Genomic DNA, 10,092 nt, shown 5'->3' with positions numbered 1-10,092 from the left:
GACGATTGATACGAGTATTTTGAGGTTATTTATTCGCGTACGTTTATTAAACATATAACCGTGGATGTATTTTACGCATCAAAATGAACTAGCAGAATTGCCGAAATGGCGGAAAGAAAAATAACAGAAATTAATTTCTTTGTGAGGTTGTATGTAGTATTACACAGTACAGCGCCGCCGTGTGCTACGGCGTGCATACGTGAGGGCTTCATACCCTAGGTGATACACATTTTAAGCGGTTATTTTTAAGGGTAAAACTTGATTAGAATGTGTGTGGCGAATTTATATTTTATGGCCATGACGAATTACGAAAACCTCACGATTCAGGAAATCGCTAAAAACGCGAAATGCCGAAAAAACATCCTTTCTGATCATTCGCCGGGTTTGGTTTATTTTTATTCTCCGCATCCATGATGAGGTTTGTTTGTAACACCTTGCTGAGTATAGCGATACTTATAATTTTAATAGTTACGTAACACAGGAATATTAGGTAAGTACTAATATATCTCTTTGGTAACAACTTATGAAGACGAAAATGACAAAGTGCAATTAAATTCAACCATATAGGCTTTAATTTGGTGAAAAACGTGATGCCAAATGCAGTGATTTATGATGATAAATATTCAACAGTTTTAAAATTTTTTTCAAATATGTAGTTTGTCAAAAATAGAAAAATAAAGTTTGAGTTTGGTTCGGGTTCAGATTTTCTGGAGTCAGGAATGAAGTACCTAAAAAAATCATGGACTTTGAGATTTATTCTGGTTCCATTTTAACTCTCTCAATACTTCAATAGATCTGAATCTGATTATGTACTTTATTTTAGTTTTTTTCATTTTTCAAACTTTCACCTCCCTTCTTCGTTTCCACAACGAATTTTTTTTCTCAAATATTTGAAATTGAAAATGAAAGGTGTTTCTCTAAAAAAACGAACAAAATTTATGATCGGATTTGCACTGTTTAAATCTTTGAAAAGCAAAAAAAAGTAGATAGGTAACTTAGTAGGTAAATAGATGGTAAAAAATGAACATATGTGACGCGGTGAGCGATACCATACCATATGTCGGCAAAAATTTTTTTCGTTTTATTGTGGTTTCTGGTAGTGTTTTTCTTCCTCTTTTCAATGGTGCAAACAGATTTTCAAAATATTAAAATCTGACAAATTTTCAAAACTTCAAAGTTGCGTATTTTTTGAAATTCAAAAACCAAAATTCTGAGAAAAACGTGTTTGAAAGTTTGGGTTATTTTTGTAACATTTTTAATTTTTTTTTTTTTTTTTTTTTTGATTTTCTTCATCTTTTAATGGTTTTACATCATAATATTTTTTTTTTTTTTTTTTGACATTTTTTTATGAAAAGCACTTTTGTAAAACCGGTTTTTCACCACTAAAACGACGTGTTTGAGATCGGTGGGTACATCCATTCCAAAGTATAGGCTTCATAGTATATGAATCGACAAAAAAATTTTTTTTGATATTTTCTGACTTTTTCCATGAAAACGCGATTATCTCAAAAAAAAGTTTTCCGACATATGGTATGGTATCGCTCACCGCGTCACATATTTTCCATCGATATTATTTTCTGATTTTTCCAAAAATTTGTAAATTCTAAAAGCATTTCCTTTATGCTAACATTTCCTGTTTATAGCCTGTTGTTTTTGTACATACATATGTGTCAGTGTTAGGTAGCAAGGATCCAATAAATCAATGTCTACTTGTTCCTTTACCAGTTCAATTGTGCATTAGAAGGTGCAATATGCTTTATTGGCCACTTGGCCAGCGAATATCCATGCTAAATATTTCAATTACTAGAAAAATTGATATCGACAGCTTCACAATAATGCTTAGGTAAATACTTATTTAAAACGGATTCGTAGCACATACTCGTACCATCTCTTTATTTCGCTTCTCTTCCATATTGAAGTAATACAATTCAAATAGGCCTACTTTCAACAATAAATTAATTTCACGCGAAATCCTCGATCATTCACCTACTTCCTCTAAAATCACCAATTTAATCCGTAAACCGTATGCCATCATTCAAATCTTCGGTGTACCTACCTAGCCATTGTAATTTCGTAACAAGTGTTCGGTTTTGTTTTGAATTTTTTTTTAGCACATCATTAATTGCGACGGGTGGCGAATTAGAGTAGGAAGGTATATTTTTATGAGCGAAAGATGACAGGAAAGTGCAACGTCAAGATGTTGCTGTGAAAGAACTATTAACACCAGGTGTACCTACGAGTGCAAGTTTTTTGTTCCGCGTACCGATATATAGTATAAGTATACACATAGTAGTAGTTATAGGAGGGTTGCAGTTATTTTTTTTTTATCTGATTCAACAACATAGCGTAAAAAAACCTACCGGAGTCAGGATCAAAAGTGTGCGCAAGGCTTGCGCGCCGGCACGCGAGAAGAGTAGGACCGCAAGGCGCGTGTACGCATAAAAAAACCATCCCTTAAAAAACCAGTTCGTTAGTTTTTTCCTCCTTTAACTATTTAACTAGGGGTAAAGTACGCGCGTACGGTTTTTTTGCGATCAAGTTCATATTCCACGAGTTGTTTTCATTATTTTGAAGTAGGTAAAGGAGCGTCTGTCAAAATTTTACGTAAGTGTTGAAATAACAAGTTATAAATGAATGAATTATTGCACTACATACACCCATAATACCTACAGTATTCTACCTAATAAAATTTCAAAATTTTGATCAATACCTAGATATTTAATTTTGTCGAATAAGAATGAGTAAGTATAATAAACATTAGATGACCATACTTGCAAGGGAAGCCCCCCACATGATAATCTCCGATTTGAATGAAACTTGGACAGTTGGAAAGAGGACCTCAAAAAACACCCATCCCCCGATTTTCAACTGCTCAAGTTGATTTTTCGATTTTTGGCGAGCGTTTGAAGTTTTGTGTACCCAGGTAAAGCTGTTCAACTCAGAAACCGGGAAAAAACTACAAATATCCATCTCTCCCGCGAATCAACTTCCGGAGCTCAAATTTGGACCAAAGGTAGTCTTCTAGATACCTGATCGACTCATGCCACCATTGGCCGGATCCGGCCAATGGTGGCATGAGTCGATCAGGTATCTAGAAGACTACCTTTGGTCCAAATTTGAGCTCCGGAAGTTGATTCGCGGGAGAGATGGATATTTGTAGTTTTTTCCCGGTTTCTGAGTTGAACAGCTTTACCTGGGTACACAAAACTTCAAACGCTCGCCAAAAATCGAAAAATCAACTTGAGCAGTTGAAAATCGGGGGATGGGTGTTTTTTGAGGTCCTCTTTCCAACTGTCCAAGTTTCATTCAAATCGGAGATTATCATGTGGGGGGCTTCCCTTGTTGGGAATACCGAAAAAAAAGTACTTTTGAAGTTTCAACTACATAATTACAGTACCTATTGCTCTCGAATCCCCCAATCCGCAGAGTTTCCTTTTGTGATCAGTTTTGCATACCTTGGATAGGTAAATTCTGCACTTCAGACTATATATACCCTCAACTTTTCCTTAATAAATGGATGATCGTTTGATATGCAGATGAGAATTTTTTTGTAAGTTCAGGTTTACGATTCTTTTCTCAATTGTCGTAGGAAAAATTTCATTACATTTACAATATAGAATCGCTTTCGCTAGTACCATTTAATTTCCCCAACTTTAAATTGCATCTTTAATTTTGTTAAATTGACTTTCTTTTTCAGCCATAAAATAAGCAATAAAACTACACCTAACGACCGGAATTAGGCATTAAAAATTCTCAAATCTGGACTGTATTAAGGAATCCGTACTAAATACACATTTGCCGCTTCTAAACGCAACAATCCACACTGTTTTTACGAGTATAGTTAGTATCAGTCCTGGGTTGGTTGGAAGGAAGAAGGAGAGAAAAAAAAATATGAAAGTAAGAATGAATAAAAAAGAAAACTAAAAAAAAAAAATCAAGAGGAAAAGTTAGTCTCTAGGGATGCACAATGCACCGTTCGTGCAAATATTTTTTTACTTTTCTCGTTCGCTTGAAAAATTAACCGCACCTCCCCATTGGTGATTCGTTACCACATCTTGAAGTTTTTTCGACAAGGGAAAGAGAAACTTTTTCTTCGCGCTAATTACGTTACAACCTTTCACAACGGCTGCTGGTATTTCCCGCTTAATTTATCTTCGAGGTTTTTTTTCTCTTCTTTTTTTTTTTCTAAACCGAGAACTTTTCCCTCTTTTTACTGATTTTTTATTGGAAAATACGAGCGCTTTTATGCGCGGAATAAATAATTTTAAAATATGAAAAGAAAGCGAGTAAGTTACTCTAACGTTCATTATCAACGGTAGCGCGAGTTTTTTTTTTTTTTTTTTACAAATAGCACTTGAGGGATGGTGCTTTATACATGGCTTCCAGTAAAACTTCAAATATTCTCCGTTCTTGCCAAATATTGCAATTATTTTCGTACTTCGGGGTAATATTTACCTGATGGTATAGTTTTATGATATTTTTATAATTATATCCGCACAATTTTATTCTTTTTAATGGACTTACCTTGTAATTCAGGCGTGTTATTAGTGTTGTAGATGCCGCAAAGGAAGATTTACTGGAATTCAACATTTTTAAATATGTTTTTCGTACGTCGATTAATAGTCTTCCTTAATTGAATGATTAATACCGGTGACATTTTTATTATAGGTATAAGGCTCTCAGCTTGAGGTACCTACTTGTCACCAAATTTTTATGCCTACTTAATTGATCAAGGTCTTACTGTTCAGTACCAGATACTTGAAATATTTTCGAATGAAAACAAAAAAAATTCCACTAGATATGAAATACCTAGGTACCCTATTTTCATTAGTAGGCGCATGTCCATGATTCTTTTGGAACCTTGATCTTAATTTCGAAATTCAAAGGTGGCAAGATAGGCTCTTCAGGCACCTGAAAAACAATACATGTAGGTAATTTAAAATACAAAAAAAAAACAACAAAGTTACGCAACAAAATAACATTTCAAACAAAAATGAGTTTTATTTGTTCTTTATTTTTCGTTCTCTTTTTCAGTCTTGATAAATTCTTTTATGATAAAAATTTTCAAAAACGAAAAGGCGAGAAAGATATCGATGTCGCGAGCAGGGGTAATTTAAAGTTCCTCCGAATAACAATGATAAGAAAGAATATGAAAAATAAATTATAAAAACTTTTTGCAATAAAAAAAAAAATGAAGAAAAAACAAGCGAATACTTCGTACTATTTTACAATGCGTTCAAAAAAAGTTTTGTAATTCTAGGGCCAAATGAAAAGGGGTTTGGTAAGGTGTTCAGAAAGTCAGCCAAGGTTTTATATTTTTTTTCTTCTGATGCGTTATTGCTGTTTAGTTTATTGTGAAACGAGAGATGAAAGATACCGGGAATTTTTTCTCGTCATATTGTAAGTATCTTTGTAATGTTGACAAGAGAGTAAAAGGCGTGAGGTAGAGCAGGAGGAGAAGGAGAGAGTGTGTAGAAGTACCTACGTTAAGTACGTGTAATGTTGTAAACTTGATGAAGATTAAAGGTATTCGAAAGATCTTTCCAATATTTTTTTATTTTTATTTATTTATTTATTAAAGGTATTCGAAAGATCTTTCCAATATTTTTTTATTTTTATTTATTTATTTTGTAACTAACCCTATTGATAAAAATTGCTCCAAGATGAGTATAGGTAAATAAGTAAAGAAGAGTTTAAATCGCTAAATTACTTCTTCTCTAAGTGAAGTGATGAGAAGTTGATGTGATAAAATAAAAGTGGAAAATAATGACTCGAAAAAAGAGATGGTACAAGAATTGAAACCATCGGTAAGTATAGTGAAATATTTAAAAAAAAAAAAAAAAAAAATGCTATGATATTGACAAAAAAATGTTTGTGTTTTTGTAACGTTATTTATATCCGGAAACAAAGTTGTTGCATTGATTTAATGAACATCGCCAAATTATTGCTACTTATCCCGCATTATTGTATGTATCAATGATCAAATATGATTTTTAATTTTTTTTTTTAAATTACCACATTTCCTCTCAATTTTTCTAATCACAATCAGAGCCCAAGTATTTCAATGATTCTTAAACCTTTCACTTCAATTCAAAAATAAGTAGGTAGTCAATTTTATTTAGAAGTGATCTGACGTTTAAGCAGAAATTAATTATAGCATTTTTGATTCTTTTTTTACATTTTCAATTGAATTTAAGGAAGTTTGTTATGAAATGATTCAAATTACCTATTTGAAAAGTAGAATTTGTATAGAATAAGTTGAAACTATAGTCTATAACCTACAAATAAGTCAATCTGATGATTACCTACGTGGCATCAATATTGCAATTTTTTACCTCAAATTTGATTATTAAAGAATGCTCATAATTTCGAGCTAAGTTATAGGTTATAGGTTCTTAAACTTTTTTCAACGCAAAATTACGAATGCAAGAAGTACGGTTATGAATTCTAAATTTCATTTTTTTAAATAAAGAGAAGTTATTCCGGATTTTAAGTACCTATGTAGGTATAAAAAAATGACTAGTCTCTTCAATTTTTTAATGATAGGAAGAACATATCACATGTTTGTTTGGTTCAACCTGAGTCCTGATGAATCTAGTTGTGCAATCAATTTTTTTTAAATACAGAAATTTTTGTATTTTTTTTGTCTAGTCTGGAAAAAAAACTCGAGAAAAATTTTCAGCTGTTTCTTATTACAGGCCTTCAACTCGAAACTACCACTGAACTCTTAGTATAGTGGTACCTACCTATAGTGTAGGGATTTGTTAGTTGTAGTTTAATTTATCTAGATACCTACAAAGAAATCAATGCTTATACTCATCTACTTGTGTTTTGAATTATCAAGTGAATTCTAATCAAACACTCAAAGTTAATAGCAAACTTTTAAAATAAGTCTTTTCTCGACAAAGTAAGTAGATATTGGAATTAAAATTCTGGTAAAACAAAGAAAAACAACTTTAATTACAAAATTCCGGTTCAAAAGATATCCACTTCTACATTTCAGATAGGTAGGTATAAGTATTAAGATGCTGCCAAAGCTTCGAATTTTTTTGCTCCATGAACTCGCGCAAATAAATTCTTTTTGGTTCCAATTTGTACCAGTATCAAAGAGAGAGGCAATGGAACTGTACACCTTTTACCATTGAGAAAAAAAAAGTCTTTTATAAAAGAAAAATTTGAAATTCATTGGCTAAAAAATTTGAAATTCACGTTACATCTGCGAAATATTCAAATCTACATTTTAAAACAGTGGTATAAAAAAATTTGCATCTATATGATACTTTTTAAGTAACCTGTGATTCATTGAGAAGGGTAAAAAACGAAGATAACCGCATGAATAATAAGCTGTATAAGAGAAGAAATTTGGGGTTGAAGATTTTTTTTTTTGAATTGTAAGCAAGTTCCATTAGTTGAATATGCGCTTTGTTTCTCGGATCAAATTAATTTAGCAAAGAACTCACCCCTAACGAAGTACGAGAAAAATGTTTTTTCTTTTAACCCTTACCCACGCGCTGCACCCACACTGTTTTGCATATACAATGAGTTTATATGTTTGTTACCCTATCATCCCTTTTTTTTTGTTATTACCCTTGGGTCTCCGGCTTGCTTTTACTAGAGTTGTTTCTTTCATTTAAAACTGCCTTTAAAATAAAGCCGGTTTTGTAATTTTTTGCAACGAAAATTAATGTTGTTAAATTTAAAGCCTCCAATTACTTTAAGTGCAAATTTAACGACGTGTTCGTGAAGTTGCCTAGCATTAGGAAAAGTTATAGGAGCTCGAGTGTGAGATGATGCTGATGTTTGAGTTGGATGGTTTTTTTTTTCAAGGAATACAACTATACTAAAATCGATGATTAATCGTTCGCGATAATTTACTAAATTTCATTGCGAAATTCACGAAGATCAGCTGGAATTCCAATATGCTATCAATACGAGAAATAGGTCTAAAATATACATATACCTACATATAAAAAAAAAACCACAATCGTATAATTTTAGGAATAGTACATCGTATAATCTACATTTTACCAGCAGTTTTACTGCAGTATCTGAAAAGTAAACAAATTTGTCATCGAATGAGAAACCGATGAGAACTATAAAAAAGTAATATAATGTTTAAACAAACCCATACATAAGGTTTTATTTGCAAAAACGAGAAAAAAAAAAAGAATGATCCTAAAGGGTAAAAATTATCGGTTATGGTTTAAACTCGAGTGCACATAGTATATTAGTTGCATTGCACGAGGGTTTGACACAGATTCGTCAACACTTCTACCCCTTCTATTATATACATTATATAAAAAAACATTCAAGTTCTAATACTGTTTTTGTACTTTTCCTACCACCCACTTTTAGTCTAAATGTCGAATTACCCTTAAGGCTAAATTTTGTAGATTTTTTTTTCCAAAAAAGGGGAAATTATCCGTCGCACCAACGTGTGTCGCTTTTGTTAGAATTATTTTGTTCATTTTAAACTCTTTTTTTTTATCAATTGACAAAGGGTTCGACGTCATTGTCGCGGTGAAATATTCGTCCCGGGTGATTGGAGATGCAAAAGGATTGCACAGTAATCTCTTTATAAAACAGTATTACTCCGGATGATGTCTGATTCGCGAGTTATTTTCCACTTTAATTCGTTCGGAATTTAGATTATGTCCAGTGCAGATAGCGTTAAAAAAAGAATAGATTTCATTAAAAGGAAATAGTCTGATAAAAAAAAACTCACCTACCTACCCTTTTTTAATACACTGAAAAGGACATTACTTTCGCCTCTCTATTAAACTAGGTAACCAGCAGCAGTATTTCCTCATAATAACCGACAATCTTTTACAGTAAAATGCTCGCTTACACGTAAAATAACACATGTTCAAAAGAAACATTTGCAAGCCGAATACAAGTAAACACAAAGGAAACAATAAAAAAATCTCAAGTAGTTTTTTTTTTCATCCACCGGTAAAGGATCTGTTCAGTTAGGTTATATAGGTAAAACATTCGCGAACCCGTTAGGTTTATAAAAAAAAAAAAATTAAAAAGTGGATAGCTGACCCAAATGTAAGGGTTTTTATCGCTCATTTTTGTTGCTTCGTTTGTTACGAATATTATCGTTTATTATAAACTGAAAACAGAATACTTTTTTCATTTTTTTTATTAGGTTTCCGAATACTTAGGAAACTAAAATTTGAAAAATTTGATTCAGAAAACTAAGAGAAGTAACGAAAAAATATAAAATATAAAGTAAAACTCTTTTTTTTTTTTCAAAAAACATCAAAACGTCAACTTTTTTACTACACAGCATCGTTTGGTTTTTTCCTGCGAAGTCAACGTTACAAGTAATGGAAAATTTTTAATGACGTCATGCTTTTTCACGAAGAACACTTAAAAACCATGCACCTGCTTTAAAATTCTCGCCATACGAAGTTTGAAAAAACAACTTTAATGAAATATCAGTCGATTAAAAGTTTTTATCGAAAAAAAAGAAACCCTTTTCACTTTTCATTCTTAAAACGAACGTATCTCTGTTCTTCCTTCCTTTTTGGAAAACCAAGTTGACCGTTTCAACTGACAACGCTAGAAATTAATGAGATATTGAGAATACCACAGGTATACACCTATCTATAGCGAATCTGTTTCTATCGAGAAAACTTTCACCCTGGTTATTTGAAAATTTTATCGAGTCACTTTTCAATTTGTGATAAAAAATTAAGAGAAAAACGTATCTATAGCTAACGTGTATTTACTCTACGATTTTTAAAGAAACAGGAAATAGTATAGGAAACTTGCCTATTTTGTTGGACGTTTTTCTTTTTAGAATCAATTAATTCTATCTTCATCTTCTTTAATAGGTATTTCTTCGCAAATCAAGCTAGCTAGAATGGATACAGTATCGCACCTAACCTAGGTAAATTAATTAATCAACGATTTCAAAGAGATTGTTAAAAATCAAGAGCAATTTGATATTAAACATTTTCAATTTTTTTTCTAAAACTAAAAATATTTCTATCACACTCTGTGAAAAGATGGAAAATGCAACTGTTGAAAACTTCAGCTCCTTCAAAAAATTTTATTTTGAAAACTTCATAAAATTTGAACTCT

The sequence above is a fragment of the Planococcus citri genome, chromosome 2 (assembly GCF_950023065.1).
Source record: "Planococcus citri chromosome 2, ihPlaCitr1.1, whole genome shotgun sequence".
In the NCBI taxonomy this organism is placed as follows: Eukaryota; Metazoa; Arthropoda; class Insecta; order Hemiptera; family Pseudococcidae; genus Planococcus; species Planococcus citri.
This window is presented reverse-complemented; position numbering follows the sequence as displayed.